Here is an 18,460-nt window from a genome sequence, read left to right as displayed (position 1 = left end):
GAGTTAATGGATTATGAGTCAGCTCTTCATATCTGATGAAGCAGGCTGGGGAGGTGAAGAAACTCCCTCTCCTCGTGCAGTAGGGGGAACTGTTGCTCCAGGCAGCGCGTGCACGCTCCTCTGTTGCTCCACTGAAGGACAACTGAATGGAGAGAGCATAACAGCTCCAGTTGACAGCAATAACAATGGCTGTGCCTGCAGCACAGAGACCATGTGCTCGGGAGGGCTGATTTTTAACAGTTTGTAATCCTTTCTTCTAATGTGCTCACGATGACAGATGCAGCCTGTTCCTTCATTACAGGAAATAACCTGTTATTGAACATTAAAATCCCAGGATAAGGCATCAGGAGCAGACCGACCTGCCATTGTAATTTGTTTGCGATCGTATGTCAAATGTTGTTTTGGGAATATTATAATCGCTTGAGCTCCACAACTCATTACTGGAAATCCCGTCAACAAATTATCCGCAGCAGTAATTACCTTTGCTGTGTTATTCCAGTTTGTGAGTTTGAATGTCAAAGCTTGGCTCTGTAAACAGAGTGCCATACATACACAGATTGGGAATCTGGCCGGTGGAGACGCTTGGTTATGTAGGAGCAGCTGTGTTTGGGAGTTTAAAGCAGCCAGAAATAACTCTGTTGTATGCAGTTGCTATGGCAGCTTCGTGTAGCTCTGCAAAGCGGCGCACTATACGCTGCACCGGAGAGTGTTAGCAACCTCCCAGGGAGCTTTTCGCTGCCCGCAGCCGCGCTGATCACCGACTGTTAGGTGGAGGCGTCCGCAGAGGCCTGGATGTCCTCCTGCGTCTGTGTTTTGGAGCATGTTTTCCCAGCGGCCTTGTGATGCTCACAGTCACACTGTCTGTGCCCCGCTGCTGATGTCATGGCTGTGGTGCCAGAGTCTGCAGCCTACTGTACGTCGTCATGGAGAGGGCAGGCCGGGGAGAAATATGAGACATGTCCAGGCCGTGCCAGCAGCTATAATAAAGACTGCTGCACTGCCACTTGTGTGCACGGCAGCAACACGGTATATTAATTACCCCGCGCCATCTCTGTGTCATTCAGCAGTGAGGGAAAGAAGAAGAAAAATTTCCGAGGCACGTCCTTAAAATAAAGCAGCACTGTACGTGCTCGGAGTATTAACTTCCACACAGATGACCCATTTTTCCATCTCAAAGGGTCTGAGGATGGGTGGAAAAAAGGAGAGGGGGGGTGAAGCGGGAGGGGAGGCAGCAGTGGAGCCAATCACGTGAATCTAAAGCAGGCTACAAATCCTGGCGGATTTCTCTTCCTCTGCGGGGCAATGTCTTACTGTCAACAGTTTTTCCATTTCTCTGCCGCTCTCCCCGTGGTAATTTAACTTCTGCTGCTGCCCTTCCTCCATGCAGGTTTCTCCTCCTCCATGTGTCTGTCTATTCAGCCCTGTTGTTTACATTCCCTGTGAGTGTGAGCTGCAGGGTGTGGACAGCCGACCCCTGCTAACAACTCTCTTAAATGCAGTGATTCCCAACTGATCCGGCCACTGGGTCCACACTTCTCCGAGTCCTTAGTTCAAGGCCTACACATAAGAAAAATGACCACATATTCAATTTTATTTCACAAACAGTGAATAACAAGTGGGCTTAAAATGGAATAAAATAAAACATATTACAAGAATGGAATGCAATTAGATTTTTTTTTTTCTAAATAGTGATTTTTTGCCTTTTTTTTTTTCAAACTTTTTGGCAACTTTTTTTTTCTTTAAAAGAATTGTAGTAAATTAAAAATCATTGGCAATTGTTTTTCTCTCTTTAAGCTTTGGGGAAGGTTAAAAAAACAGCCCAAAAAAAAAAAGCTGGTCACATAATACCAAGAACATGGCAATGAAATAGTTAATGTTCACAAAAAACAACCTCATTCTACAGCAGGAAACCACTCCTCAAAATGAAAGCTCTGTGCTGCAAATTTACTGTACTTCAAAATAAAGTGTGTTTTCCCATAAACATCGTTGTGAGTCACCTGCAGTCCATTCAGAATGTACCTGTGGCCCACTTATGGACCGCGACCCACCAGTTGGGAACCACTGCTCTTAATCCTGCCTCTAGTTTCCACCTAGCTCCTCATAACTAGATCCCTGATAAGGCGGAAATTCAATAGCACTGCTTCGCCTGAGAGAAGTAAGAGCGTCATGTGACTAGTGAATTCCTGTTTTTCACATTTTGGTCTGTCTTGAAGGTGAATTTGTCACGGTGGAAAACAAAGAGGAAAACAGCTGCATGGCCGAATGGGTTTAAAAAAAAAAAAAAAGTATCGCTCAGCATCATCCTGTCATGTGTCATCAACATTATCTGTGCAATCTTGGCTAGGAGTGAAACTAGAAGAAGGAAGTGACACGTATACTGAGCAGGAGAGTGAGGAAAGGGTTAACTCAGCAGACTGTGAGCACAGTTATTTTTTCTCCCCCTCTCTCTCTCTCTCTCTCTCTCTCTGATCTGTCTTCCTGTCTCACAGGCAGTGCAGTGCAGTGGCTTTGAAAATCATGAGAGAGTCAGACAGGCTTGTTTTGCATACTGTAGGTCTCCTGCATTGACTTGTAGCAAATCCCTGCCCTCGGGAGGCATGTCAGGAGGGATTAATGGGAGGGCTGGGGCCTCACAGAGTTTCCCATTGTCGCAGCCCAGTCCTGCACTGTATTTCCATCCTGCAGAGTGAGAAAAGAGCGAGCAGGTGGGGTGGTGCTGGTGGAGGGAGGGTTGAGCTTGTGTGTGCAATGTGTGTGTCAGTGCACGGAGAAGAGAGAGAGGGGGGGGAGGTTATACAGTGGTGTTATTTCCCTCTGCCCTGATTCTTTTGAGCTGAGTTGCAGGGAGGGGAGGAGGGTGTAAATAATGTATTTGGAGCGGCGGGGTACAGGGAGCTGGAGCTTGACCGAGCTCAGTGCAGGGAAGGAAAGGGAAGGGTTGAGCGGCCATGCTGCTGCAGAGGAAACTGGATGCCGGAGGGGAGGTGGTGGGGGAGCAGAGGAGGAACTCTACCAACTACAACAGCTCTGCTGTGGTGCTCTGGGGAATGTGGGGCCTCCGCAAGAATGTAGCAATCCTTTACTTCCGCTTAGTGTTTTTTGTTACTATGCAACTAATGCTGTTTTCACGTGCTCCCCCGAAGGCCCCATTTTCCAAGTCAGGAAGGCGTTCTTCCTACTTTGGTGTGTTCATGTGGAAACAACATGGGTGCCACAAAGAAGAAGTGTTGTGTTTTATTGCTTAGAGCATTTAAATTAAACAACATGTTGATAACAGTCACAAGGTTAATATTACAAAGTGATTTTGTCCCAGGCTTGTTGCACCACTACATCCCCTCAAACTAATAAAATATTGCTTAACCTGACTAATGCTAATAAATAACTTTTCTGAGTACAAAAATTTTCACCGGCATTACCAGTTGTTCAGACTTGAGGGGGCGTTCATGTAATTTTTCCAGTTGGGAACTTAGTTTTTTTTAGGTAATTCCAACACCACATGAATGCATGGTAACTGTTTTTGTATATGCATACATAGCTTAGCATAAAGACTGGAAACATGTCTTTGTTTAGCATAAAGACTGGAAACATGTCTTTGTTTAGCATAAAGACTGGAAACATGTCTTCGTTCAGCGCAAAGATTAAAAACAGCGAGTATGTCTCTGTCCAAAGATAAAGCTTTGGACAGAGCTCGGTTTGCTTTTTCCAGTATTTATTCTAAGCTAAGCTAAGTGGTGCTAGCCTTGGCTTTATGTTTGGGGTACAGACATGAGAGTGGTATTGATCTTCTCATCTAATTCTGGCCAAGAAGCGAATGATTGTATTTCCCAAAAGGATGAACTTTTCCTTTAAGGCTTCCCTCCCTCGGCACACCTCTCTTTGAGTGTGATGAAACCGTTCACTTGCACTATTATACCATCAGCTCTTTATTTCTCTCCTTATCTCTCCGCGTCGTTCTCTTCTCACTCTCCCTTGGCACTCCTGCTCTTCTGTTTTCTCCCACACCTGCTATGTTTTATGGCAGTGATAAAGGGGAGCTTAACCTTGAAACATGATAGAGCAGCCCCAACTCCCACAACTACAATCATCTAAAAAAGACAAAAAAAAAAAAAGATCGCTTCTGCTCTCCTTTACACGCGATGTAACCTTGGTGTAACTTTTGTATTTTATCATCTTTTCTTGGGCTTGCAGAACTCTTGTTGCCGTATCACCCTGTGCAGCTCGGCAAGCTACAACCCACTCGTTCACCCGAGAACTACAAAGTGGGTTTGACGCCTTGCATCTTGTGTAACCACGGTCTTTGAAGACTTTGGCTTTGAGCTCTGTGTCTCATCAATTCCCTACGCAAAGCTAAATTTGAATCTGAGGCGAGCACATAAGGGGGTAGCTTATCTGCCCCACTCGTTTAATGTTATTCATTCATGCACACTATTTTTATGACAGCCTGTGCATGCAGAACTATTTTACATTTCCCGTTGTTTATGTAACCATCTCCAGTCTGCATATAGATGTGTGTGCATGCTTAGAGATGACAGTACAGTAAGTTCTTAACTTGAGGGACAGGAAGCACTGGTTGCTTTTGTGGGATGCATGTAAAGTGCACTGTACAATCTGACGAGTGGATTTTACTCTTTTTATGTCTAGGGAACCGATTGCCTTGAAAAATATAAGTAAATATAACCATAACTCTAATTGATGTTTACTGTACATCTAATTAAGTTTATTTAAAATGTTGTTATATTAACTTAATTTTTTGAAGTTGTTGCAACTTAAAAATGACAAGTTTAATTGAATCAATGTTTCAAAGTCTTAGTAACTTCAGTAAACCAAGTTTACTGTGCTATATATCTGTATTCTGTCGGTTGCAAACTTGTGTATATTCTTAAGCATGTTAAGAAAACTGAACTTGCAGAGTTCTTGCATTGGCTAAATCCTCTTTGTGATGATCAAGTTGAGTCAGACTAATTTGATTTACTGAAGTTGCGAACACGTAAGAAGAACAAGGTGATTCCACTTGTTATTTGTAAGTGGCAACAACTTCACAAAAATGAAGTAAATACAGCTAAATTCTGGGTTAACTTAACACGTAGATATGAGTAAACATAATTTAAGATGTATAGTTATATTAACTGTAGTTAATCATGGCAACCCATTTCTAAGATTCTTCTGAGTAAGATCAACTTGTCAGATTTGACAGTGTGACGGGCATCTTCATGCACTGAAAACAAATTTTCTGATGTTCTGCGTAATGCTGGGAAGAAATAAATCAATCTGATCATGAGTCTGGCCAGTTGTGGGTCTTTGATGGGTCATGCTTTGACATTAATGCACGTTTCAACACAAGAGAGAGCAGAATGCAGAAAATAGAGTGAAATGGATATCCCCCCATTTCCAGTGTATAAGGGAGCCGCACCACAAAGTGAGTGGTACTTATCACAGCAAATTCCTGACTTATTTGTCATCTGGGGCCCTGGATTTGTCACATCAAATCTGCTTTTCTCAATGAACTGGGGAGGGAGATTACAGGCTCATAGTCAGTGAGATAATGACGGCGAGTCATGGCTTTGACTCTCAAATGAAAGTCCTAAAGAGGGTGACAAGAACAGAGCCACGTCGACTCGTACACACCATCTGATTCTCACGCCGGCTCCTTTTGTGTCCCTCTGGAAATACGATTTCTCTCTGCCCCCAATCCATTTGAAATGCCGGTCAGCCTTCCCAATTGTTCAGTGAACCTAAGCTTTCTTTCCTATCATTCAGCTTCTCTCACCGCCAAATCCTCATCAAGGCAGAGATGATCCACCATGCAGCTGAATTCACCATCGATATACAAGCTGAAATAACCAGTCGTTATTCTCTCTCTGATCACCTTACATGGAATTGATTGGACTGTTTTCTCCCCCATTTCATCTCTTACATTGCAGCCCTCCCTGCACGCTGCTGATTTATGACAGCGCGGCGCCATGTGAGCTCACACTAACACATCCCCAGTTTGCTTTGAGACTCATCTGAGCTACATCAATATCCCGCTTCTGACCTATTTTACACTAAAGCCTTGATCTCCCTCCATGTTTGTTTAGAGTCTATTTGCAGCTACTGTGATGATTTGATATTATTGCCTGAAATATGAGCAACTTGTTATGTTTGTTTTCAAACCACCATACTACTTTCATTAGCATATAAAAGGCCTTTTTTTGATATCCGCATTGAATTTGAGGTGTTTATCGCTATAAATTATAACAGGGGTAGAGGGAGTCAATCAGACAGAGAAGTTCTTTACCATCCAGTTAGACCCAGAGAGCCCACATTTGTGGACTTGATTTAAATTTAATGGACTTGTAGATGATTAATGAATCAATTATTGGATACAGCATCTGATCTCTGGGCGGCGGCCACTGACAGCTTCGCAAATTGAAAGAAGCACAATCGTTTGTGAAGACCCGCACGCTGCCAACTCAATGTGCTCTTTAATTATAAATGCATGAAATAATTAACAAACAACTCCAGTGCGAGGTTGTTACACGCGGGGTCATTTAGGGTCATCAGCAACGGGGCTGCTGGAGAATGGAGCTCGCAGATGATTGCACTTTGTCCGATAAGGGCGGCAGATTGAGTTAATCTTGTGGCGAGAAATGCACTGTAGGCTTTTAGTGCGGATGACGCTTGGTGTTAGGCCTCTCTGTCATATAGCTCAGTGAGAAGCTCAGTGAAAGCACCCCCCTCCTCCCACACTGTAAAACCTGACAAGTTGATCATACTTAAAATAATCTTGGAAACCAATTGCCTTGAAAAAGGAAAGTAAATACTATACTAAAACTATATCTTCATTCATGTTTACTTCATATCTAGTTGTTTAGTTTACTGAAGATTTAGTTGTATTTACTTAATTTTGGGAAGTAGCTGCAACTTAAAAATGACAAGTGGAAATATCTTGATCTTTCGAAGTGTTAGCAACTTCAGTAAACCAAGTTAGTCTGACTTCACTTGATCATGACAGAGGATTTTGCCAATGAGTTCTGATTTCTTAACACGTTTAGGAATATACAAATGTGGCAGGAACGGTGGTGGTGTTGGTGTCTCCTGGTGGCGCTATCCCCTTATGTGTTTTTTATACTTAATTTTTTGCCATGACATTGTATGTTCTGCCACGTTTAACTGTATTTCAAACAGTTGGTCACCTTTGTATTTATACAAGCAATTGCACTGATGATATATAAGTCAGTTCATGTGGTAATTATTCAGTGATCATCTTGTGAGGTCACATACACAATCCATCTTTCCCACTACTGCAGAAATGTATCAGTCTGTAAATTTGATTTTAAAAAATTATTCTTTTCATCCCTTGAATAGTAACGATATCCATCCAGTCTACCTGCCCTCTTTTATTAGCCCACCTATCCACTGGTAAGCCTACGTTCAATTCATTTCCCTGCCCAATGTTTTATTGTGTGTAAATTGGCCCTTTTAATAGTATTTTGACGTTTTTTTTGTAATTGATCATTTTAAATGTGAAACATTTTTTTTATGAATGGAACCATATCTCCTGCCTCTACAGTAAGTTATTGTTCTGAGGTAATATGACTCTTTAGGTGAATTTCCGAAGGTGGCATTGTCAGCTATTTTCATTATTATTACTTTCATTATTATAATTTGCCTTCAGTTTCACTATAAAGGGTATGCCCCAAGAACATAAAAACATAAAGTAAAAACAACAGCAATAATGTCCACGTAAAAAGCATAAAAATAAGCCTCAGTGATACACATTCAAGCAATATAATTTACAATTTATTCATGTAGAATTATCATGCTGTTCAAAAACCTGCAGCAAAGTCTGAGGAGCACCATCCTATAACCCCAGGTTACGAGTCCCTGTATCATTTATCACACCACATTACGCTGGTTAGTGCTCTTTAACTTTGACATACCTTAACACACACACACACACACACACACACAAATAGGACTGACTAGTTTGCAAGCAGCAGAATACAGATATCTAGTGAGGTTAACTTTGTTTACAGAAGTTTCTCAAACTTTTTTTTTAAAAAAGGTGATTTAATTAGACTTGTGATTTGTATCAGCAATGTCACGTAAATGTAACAATTAGACAAAAAGTAAAGATAAATAAGGGCTTATAGTTATATTTACTTTACAAGTTTCTATCTAATCGGTTTCTAAGATTTGTTTCAGTAAGATCAACTTGTCAGATTTTACAGTGCACCACCACCATTACCACCATCCACACCCGCTCCATTCTTCCAGAGGGAAGGCTTGTTGACATCCATTAGGAGGTTTCCCAGCATTGAGCCAGGCCAGGAAAGAGGGCTAATGATGTAATTCCCTCAGAGATGACATTAAAATGTCAAAGTGCCGCAGCTGACATCATCCATTTAGCGCACATTTTCCAATAATATACATTTGTCTTCCCCCCCTTTTTTTTCCTTCCCTCAGCTTTTCCTTCCTTCAAACTGGAGCTCCCCACCCATCCCAGTGCCTCCAGGCTCTACTTAGGTGTGCAGCCACACGACAGAGGACAGACCGGAATAAGAGGGGGATATCATCAAAGCGTGTCTTCCCCCGCAGCTATAAATGCCCTGCTCCAGAAAGCACTGTTTTGAACAGGCTATGTGTGTCGCGTTACATTTATCCAGAGCTTTTTTCTTTTTTTTTTAAAGCTTCAGCTGATGCTAATTCATCTTGTCTGTGCAACAAAGACCCTCACGCCCTCATTCCTCCACCTCTTTTGCAATCCCTACCACATGTTGGTGTGGATGATTTGAGGTTAGCTATCTGTATTTATCCTCTTTAAAAAGTGCTATTTCAGTTGTGTTAAGATGTGTAACAGAATGAAAGAGAACATCTTGTGCAAAGTACATTTTCCACCTGCCTCATGCCACGGCCCTGCAGGTCAACACACACACTGTTTTTCAACGAAATTGTAGAATCTGAATTATATTTGTATGTGAGAGACCTGACAGCTCTCTGTTCTTTAGCCCGGTGAGTGGGCAGGCTTGGACGTCAATAATGGATGCTTGAAGGCAGTAAGCAGACGTGAACTGGAAGCAGAGAAGGAGGGCTGCGCCTCACTTAATAATGAATCAATTGATCCCCCCGCAGATGATGGATCAGGTTGCTATGACGACAGATGCAGTGTTACCCGGAGCGTAGAGAGGAGGTTTGTTTCCCAGATCCATACACTCGAGGCTGTGAGTGGATCTTGGCTGTAAATGTGCGGTGACGCAAGACGTGACTAATAAAGGAGGTGAAAACAGAAAATATTAAGAGGTGTTTTAATGCAGCCAGATGGATACACTCCAACAAAGAATCGTTGTGCAGAATCAGCAATCCATCACATCACGATGCACAATTCAAAATCTATTTTCCTTTTTTCTTTTTTACCCTGAACGCAGGTGTAAAGATGTTGCAGGTGCATGAGATTTTACTGGCAATCAGCCCCATATTGATCAAATAGGGTGTTGCTGCTTTAAAGGGTGTTTTAACACCAAGTCAGAGCTGAACACACATGTGGGTTTGCATGTAAAAGCGCCGGCTTCCCAAAAAAACCAACATGTTTACCGTGTCTGCATGTGTGCGTTCTGTTGCCACGGCAACGCGACTGATGCTGGTTCCAGCTGGGACCACGTTGCCAAGTAACAGCTGAGTTATGAGAGTGGAGGACAGGAGCGTGGGCGTTGGGAGGGGGGAGTGGGTGGAGGGAGCGCCGAGGATACGAGGACTTCTACAAAGGCGGCGAGCAACAAAGACTGCAAGCATGAGGGGGAAAATATCTCTGAGGATTTTAAAAAAGAGGCATTTATTTAGGTTAGAAAAGTAAGATGTTTTTCATCTCTCTCTCTCTCTCTCTCTCTCTTTCTGCACACTCCTGCCAGAGAATATTAATACTTGGGTACATAACAAAGCAGTCTTTGGAAAAATGCACACAAACAAAATAAGCCATGCCAGCAACATAAGTGATGTGCTCCATACTAAACAGCAGCAGCTCTTATACTATAAGAACAGAAAATTGGAGGGGTGTGTGTGTGTGTGTGTGTGTGTGCGTGCAGAGGCCTGGTTGCACTGACCCTGTCTCTAACATGACAACACAGAGGGCACACAGCCTGTAATGACTCACAAGCGGGCAGAAATATCGGAAACAGTCCAGCTCCGAAGCCTTCAGCTGTAAACGATCGCGTGTCCTTGTGGTTCAGGGGGCTCAGAGCTGCAGGAGCTGCAGCGACTGGCCGGTTGTTGAGTCAGCACTGGTTTAGCATACAGACAGGAAAGGTTATACTGGGCTCAGTTTCAGGGTTGTATTGTAGAAAAGTGGCCTGTAACCCATGGTGTTGTGTGAGGTAGTAACAAGGGGGGGGTGGGGGGGGGGGGGGGGGGGGGGGGTAATTTGAGGTAGACATTACCATCTTTGTCCATTTAAAAACGGACCTCCCACGGTCGTTGTTTGCATGATTGTGTTTAAATAGATCTAAAATGAGAATCATAATAGCTAAAGCATTTATTCCTTATACAGCTGATAGCTAGACGCCTGTTACCTCACCATATGTGCAGTGAAAACGATTATGATCAATCAAAAATAAAAAACATAATTGCAAAAATAAAAAACATTATCGCATTCCTTAGCAGAAAGCTAAGGCTCTGTCTACTGTTTCATCATATTGTACACTCGTAATGACGTGATATTTTACGTTGCCTGTGCTGCCAGAGGAATGAATGATGACTCCATCAGAACACCTTTGCACTCTGCTCTTAAAAATGAGAATCTCAAAAAACAAATATCTGACAGACTAGTTCAAATAACCAATGGTGCTGAGAAATATTTACTTTATGATTAAACATTTAAAAAAAACTCTTTTGCATCACCTTTTCATGTTTTTATTTTGTAAAATTGGATGCCAAAACCTTTGATGTTTGTATATTTTTTGACACAATAGCAATACTTTAATCAATTATTATCAATTGTTGCCTTACATAGCCTTTTCACTTAGTTTGTGCAGATTTTAATATAAAGCATTTCAAGATACTTGCAAAATAAGTAAAAATACCACTGAAAGCACTGGAGGACCATTTTTAATGCAGAGTTTAAAGGGTTAGGAGGCTGAGGAAGGTTTATTTTTAAGCCAGTGTGACATGAGTAGTGATAGCTGGTAAAACTAGACAACCTAAGGCATCCACTGATACCAACAATGTCAGCATAGCTTGCCAGGGAGGAGGGGGTTAAAAATGCTCTTAAGTTAAGCTAAATTTTTGCAAGGGAACAGCTAGCATGGCACTTAGCATTTGAAGGAAAAGGATAACTCATATTGACAGTTTTTAACTAGTTTATAGACTTCAGTAGCATAATCCAATTCCTGATCTTCAAGTTATTCAAGGCATTTGGCTTTGGTGTGACACCCCCAAATTTTCATCTGGCCGCTCCTACAAAAATTTCTAGGGGCACCACTGGTTAATCATGTTTTTGCTGCTATTAGGGTCCTCTCAGACTCCACCCACAAAGGAGGAAGATATGTTTTCACCATCCACCTCCTCCTCTGACCTGCTTGACCCATCCTTAAATCTCCTACCTCATACTCACATGATTATGTAGTTTTACAGTCATATCAGTATTGTGTCAGGCTTTTGGCTGAAACGCTCTTGTTCGTGCTCATTAAGAACACATTTTTTCTGTCCTCCACCGGCTGAGCAAGCTGATTTGTTGCCATGGAAACTGATCATGAAGTGTCTTGGTGCTTCGTTTGGGAATAATTGTCATCCCCAAATAAACATGCGTGCTCTTAGACTCACACTCGCCACTGAAAATCACAGCATTTGTCGCTCTCTTTGTTATAATGTTCTCATGCTCCAGTACTTCGTAACAATAAACCATCCAACACAAAGCCCCCTGAAATCCAAGAGTGAGTGAAAATAGCTGAAGACAACAAACTCCACAAAAACAAAACAGCTATTGAAGCTCCTGGAGCCGTTCCCAAGCTGCCTGATCCAAAATATGCTTGATGAATTTTCAGCCTGGGAAATGTGAAATTTGATGCTGGGGCTGACACACTCAGTCCTCAGCTAAAGGTTGCATCAAAGATCAGAGGACAGCGTGTCCGTCCAGATTTTGCGCAGCTCAGGAATTACAGGTGGAGACAGGGTGAACCAGAAAAACAAAAACAAAGGAGCCAACGTGGCCCCATCTTTATATAACAGTGCTTGCCTGTGGCGATTGTGCAATGCGGTGCAGTTGTCTGGGCTGATGTAAACAGAGCCTTAGTGCCTCTGGAGGCTCAGCCATGTGCCTTGATGCAGCAGTTATGGGCACATGCCCTACTTTCATAAATCAGAGCTGGAAAAAAAGGAAACAGCGTGAAGGGAAAGGAGGAGGAGGGGAGAGTGGTGAGAGGGGATGCCGAGTGAGCCGGAGAGGGAGGGAGAAAGAGAGTTTTAGAGGGAGGGGGAGGGGGGGGGGTGAACAAGGCTCATATTGATGTTCCAAACACAGCTGCAGGCGTCAGCTGACTAGCTGGCCTGGAAGCAGCCCCAAGCTCTGCCTCCTGCCTTTATCAGCTTACACTGTGACCTTTCTCTCTCTACTGGAATAGATCCCCCCTCTGAACCTAACCCCCCCTACATATCTGGCCCTTTACCACGCACTGTCCACACAGCCCCAGTGAGTCCGGACCCGGTCTGTCCTCTCTGACATCTGACTTCTGCCGGGGGTTTTTGTATCTGCATGCCTCCAGAAACACTGGCTCTCTTTTCGGCACATCAGCACTTTCGTTTGTCTCACATGGCTCAGTTTTCAAGCCTCTCCCCACGCTCTTACACAACTCACCATGAGGTCACTGTTACTCCTCACGTCCGCACCCGGCGGCAGAGGATAAAGAGAGAGTGATGATGAAGGGCTCGGTTACTTTGCAAATACATGTCAGTTCAGCAGGATTGTTAGGCAACCTGTGGTGCTCTCGTGTCAGGTTTTTGGTTCCTCGAAACAAAGATGTGGAGATGGATTTGGATGCCGTTTTTAAGCTGAAGACTTGGGTTTGGACATATTTAGTGAACCTGAAGTTAGCAATAGTTCAGGGTGAGTTTGAAGCAGCAGCTGTCGTTACGAGGCTGTCCCTGAGGGGCAGTAATCAGCAGAGGTAACTGTCAATCACAGGTCCGCAGGCCTCATGAGCTTTTTCTCAGAAAGACGCCCCCTCCATGCACACACACGCGCAAACACACACACACACACACACACACACACACACACACACACACACAGACACAGACACACACACCTCCCCTTGATGATGCTCTTCAAGTGTTACTGGATAGTGTTTCTATGGGAGCTGTCCACCCTCACACACACAGCAGCGCCTCCCTCCCCTCCCAACTGTTTGCAGGAAACACTCATCCTTCTCTGGAGATGTCGCTCGCGGCGGCTCATGCACTCATAAATCCTGGGCTCCTTTCTGGGAAATGAAGGTCTTGAAAGATACATACATACACACACTGTGAGTGAGGAAAGCGGGGGGAGGGTGGGACGCAAAACACAGCTTGCCAAGTATATCTCCAACGCCTTTTTGACAGTGAAGAGGTTGGATTGAGTGTCTGCCTCCTGTGGGAGGCAAATAAGGAGCATATTCTGTGCTTCCCTGGTTACTGTGTGAGAATACGAGACACTGCGGTGTCTAGGCAGACCTCAGCAATACCAAAAACATCACAGGAATGACAAGTGTTTGGTGGCGGAGGACAAAGGGGGTCGGATGGAGGGAGCGAATACAAGGGAAGGCGAGAGAAAGAATAGAAGCGTTTAGAGGCAGCCATCGCCGGCTTCAAATGTCAGTCAGCTCCCGGTTAGACAATGGAACACAGCTGTTGCTAAGCTTTGAACTGCAGCTGTCCGTCTCTCATTGGCATTACTTGCGTGTACATGTGGTCACGGGTTGTGTTTGAACATGGGGTTGCTATAAAGTATTATAGGAAGATTAGTGCGTACAATATTTCGCTGTAAGAGGGTGGATCGAGGTCACAGGGAGTTGCAGAGAGACATAAGAGTAGGTGGCAAGCATGTCAGATGTTCCCGATTTAGAAACCCTCAAGCAAGAGGAAGAGCGAGGGGTGGGGTGGCAGAGAGGCTGTGGTGCTCAGACTTGAGTGGGCTGTAATGGTTTGGGGTTGAGGGTCAAAGAGGGGGAGGGAGAAGGACAGGGCCGCCAAGGACGTTTTGCTAACAAAAAAATCATCCGATTGAAGGTTAAGAGACGAATCTGGAGATGAAATTCGATTGCTTTCCTTGGTGGGTTCGTGACTGAAATGGCCGCAGTGTCCGTCATGCCTGAAAACTCCTTCAAGTGCCTCATTATCGGTGTCATCTGCGGATCATCGGAGAACATCTCATCCTCGTCTCGGCTGCTTTTTGATCATCCTCCAGACAATGCGCCATTAGGCCCGGGCTGATTTTCTAAAGCACAGCTCAATTACTCAAGGGGAGACTCATTTGCATATCAGAAAGCACAGGCGTGACTCTGCAAATAAAAGAACACATTAGATCCCCCCCACAATATGTTTCAATTAATCATATAATGTAAAAGCGAGCAGATAGAACCGAGTCACACCTTGATTTGCATTCAGCTGAGGAAATTAACATTTGGTGAGCTCAAACTCTCACACCAGCTCTTATTTTGGAAGTTTTACTTGTGTATGTGTGTGTGTGTGTGTGTGTCCCCGCCTACTTTGTTGCACACAGGCAATTAAGTACCCTGACAATACGCCTTAGCGTCAATATGCCTTAAATGTCACTTTTCACGCTACACCATTTTGTCACAGTAGTTAAGAGTGCCACCCTGGGTGCCGAGTCAGCGCCTGCTCAACCACACAAGGCAGGGCTCCTCAATTATTCATAAGAGGGAAAACACACACATGTGGTCTCACTTTGCGTGTGTGTGTGGAGACGGATGATAGCATTCCCCCACAAATGATGCGTCTTGTTCAGGCATTTTAGCGAAATGGGAGTGATGAAATAGCACACAGCTCAACAATGAAAATGTCAGTCAGCGCCATTCATCCTGAAAACGCCATCAGCCGCCATCACCATCAACCCTGATGATAAATACAGGCACCTCTCCGCCTGTGTGGATCTGATGAGTCAGCAGTATGTTGCAGGAATTTGGATAAAGGAAAGTAGCCAGAATATTAGCACTCCTGTTTTTGAGCGTTGCGTGCAGCGAGGTTCGTAAATTCCAGCCGGAGCAGAGAGGGAGTTTCCCTGAATAATATATCAGCCCTTTGATTCATCCTCCGTCTTACTATTTTTCTGCATGCATGAGTAAATTCCTATGCGTGCTTGTCTGTGCTGCAGTGCGGGGCTCTGCGTCGCTGCTGTTGTCGTACATAAAGTATGTGTGGATATGTGTGTGTGTGTGTGTCAGCCGCTGACTTTGTGTTCATTCCACAGTAAATTGATCTGGCTGCTCACTAGACTGGATGGAAAAGGGCCCGGGGCGAGAAGTGCACACTGCATCAGCAGATGGGAGAGCCCACTGTGTTGCCATCACATGGCATTCCTCCTCACTGGGCATGCTCAGTGGGCCACGCCCCACACACACACACCACCACCCCCCGTCCTCCCAGGGCCTGTTTGAACCAGTCAGTCGGAGGTGGCGGTGGTGCTCTCTCTTGTTTCTCATCTGACCTTCAAAGCCAGGCATGGGGACAGTAGGTTGACAGGGGAGGAAGGGGAGGAAAGGGAGGAGGGGGTGTTTTTCTAAAAGCTCTTTGGCTGATATGTCACTCATTATTTCCACTCGGTGCCTTTGCCCTGTCATAGCCCTCTGAGAAGCATGCAACAACACAGTGTCATGCAAGCAGAGCTAACGGAGGCTTCACAATAGTGAACACTATAGTGAACTCTATAACTGAGTTTCAGTGGTGGAATGTAACTTGTTATGATGACACAAGTACAATTTTGAGATTCTCATCCTTTACCAGAGTATTTCAGTTTTATGCTACTTTATACTTGTACTTCACTACATGCTGGGGGCAAATATTAGACTTTTTTCACCACTACATTTATTTTAAAGCTTAAGTTACTTTGCAGATTCAGATTATAAATACAAAATATAAATCAACAAATAAAATTCTGATGTTTATTATAAATTAACAACTCATTCCCACAAAGAGTCACCCGGAAGTCCATTCATACCCGTGTAAACCTCTGTGATCTAAAATGTGTTCATCCCTCTGTTTTCTTCAAGTTCTGAATTTGCCTCAAACAATGAAAATTTGATGTGTCGGACAAATGGTATGCACTTGTCAAGAGTGGCTGGCATAAAAACTAGCTTTGCTGGCTAACACTGGTAGCATGCTAGCTGCGTGTCATATAGAGTGCATTCATAGTAGATCAGACCTTTCGTCTTCTAATAAAATATGGCTTCACACCTGACAGGCTCACCTCAGTTATTTTTTTCATGATGCATTATTGGCTCTGTTTTGGGCATTGCACTGCTCCATGGGCACATTCCACATGACTGGACGACAAAAAACACTCAAAATTAATTTTTCTTTCATTTCTGCAGTGGCGTTTCGATCATACCGTAAAGAGATGCATTATCTTGCATTAAATTGGGATCTGCTATGTATACTGTACAGAAATTCGGACACAAAGCATTGACTTCAAAGAAGTTGTATGCAATATTCAGAGATTAATAAAGTTGCAAACCACTATTTGTTGGGTAATGATATAGTGGAGTAATGGCATCCTCAGCAGAGAATGAAGGCATACTTGCTCTGTGTGTCGTAATCTGACTTTCTTTGTGTTTTGCTGTGGTAAGCTGGTGTGACCATGTGTGTATGTCAGCACAAGTGTGTATCCCACTGGCTAGCTTATCACTGCAGCTTTGCTCTGTGTAATGATGTTAGCACCATTAGCTGCTAGCTGCCATCTCAGTCACCTTGATGTCAAGAAACTTTTTTTCCTTTCATTTAAGTTAGACTTTGATTGCAGAATTATAAATTGTAACAAATTATCTATTTTTTACTGTAGTTTTGCTATTTTTACTTAAGTTAAAAGCTTGGGTTAGCTGACTTCTTCCATCTCAATCACGACCATCTTATACTATTACTCCTGGCCACCCAATGGAGTCTCTTAAATGTGTGTATCTTCTTGAAATTATCCAAAAAAATACACAAATTATTAGCAGATGTAAAAAGGGGAACTTGTGCAGTGTTTACCCAAAAAGGGTAAGGTACAGAGAAGAGAGATCATTTTAGTCACTGTATGCTTCACTTGTGTAATACAGATCTTGTGCAACCTGATAGAAATAAAAACAGGAAATAATTGAATTACTTAAACTGAAATCTTACATCTTCTGACCGAAATAGAAGTGTACAATTTAAAGGTGCAATCCCTTTCTGAGAGGGTGTAGAGTTTGGTTTCTGTATTCACAGCAGCAGCAGTCTGATATTTTTCAAGTTACTTCATGATCTCAGATTTAAAAGTTTATGTTTTACCAAAGTATATGTAAACATATACTGCAGTTACATAGTTAATTTGATATGATTATAGTTGTACTATTTTGTGGTCTCCTGCTTGACTGTTTCCAAAACACCTCATCGCCATTATCACAGCACACTGCCTGCTGACAATGCAGAGAACTGAATCACAGGCTGAATTCCTCCATGAGTCACATGGCACAAACAGAAAGACCGTTTTTTTTCTCTCCACCCCTCAAATCTAAATCCCTCCGGCTTTTACACATTCTCTCTTTGTCTTGCCACCACATTCTGCTCGTCTCTGGTCCTTCCGTCTTTGTTCAGCTCCCCTCTCTGACTCGCACGGCCGGCTTCCTGTTTATGTCAGGGGAGCATCAAGCCAATCAGCTGTGAAGGCTGTGATCCTCCTCGTAGCTATTTACTACCCTGTGGTCTGTTTAAAAAAAGACTGAAAGCGAGCTAAGCTTGGTGCAGGCTGCTGAGTAAGCAGACACGCAAAGCTCCAATCAGAGTCCACAACTGACCTATATACATCTCTGCCCCTCTGCTTATGAAAGTGTGTGTGTGTGTGTGTGTGTTTTTTTTTTTTTTATCTTTCTGAAATGTGCTGCTGCTCACTCAGTGAAGAATTCATTTATTTGCTTATCGTGTTTCTCGCAGCGCAGCGGGATCTGACATTTTTTTTGTTGCCGCTGAGGGCTGGAATGTGCTGGTTTGCAAGTTTTGAAGATAACAAAGCAGCATGAGGCGACTGCGTGTAAACTTTGGATGAGGTCACGGTCCGCCAACACAGCACGCTATGACATGAGAGGGGATTTTGTTCTGGATTCTCCCTTGGTGGTGTCATACCTTTTTTGCTTTGTGTTTGCTCTGTGTTTGCTCTGTGCACAGTTTAGATCACAATTGTAGGTTATCAAACCGGCAAGCCTTAGCTAACGTCTGTTATTATATGGTTGGAGGAAAGTGCAGGCTGCATTTGAAAACAACAGGA

The sequence above is a fragment of the Plectropomus leopardus genome, chromosome 15, assembly GCF_008729295.1.
Source record: "Plectropomus leopardus isolate mb chromosome 15, YSFRI_Pleo_2.0, whole genome shotgun sequence".
NCBI classification, from domain to species: Eukaryota; Metazoa; Chordata; class Actinopteri; order Perciformes; family Serranidae; genus Plectropomus; species Plectropomus leopardus.
This window is presented reverse-complemented; position numbering follows the sequence as displayed.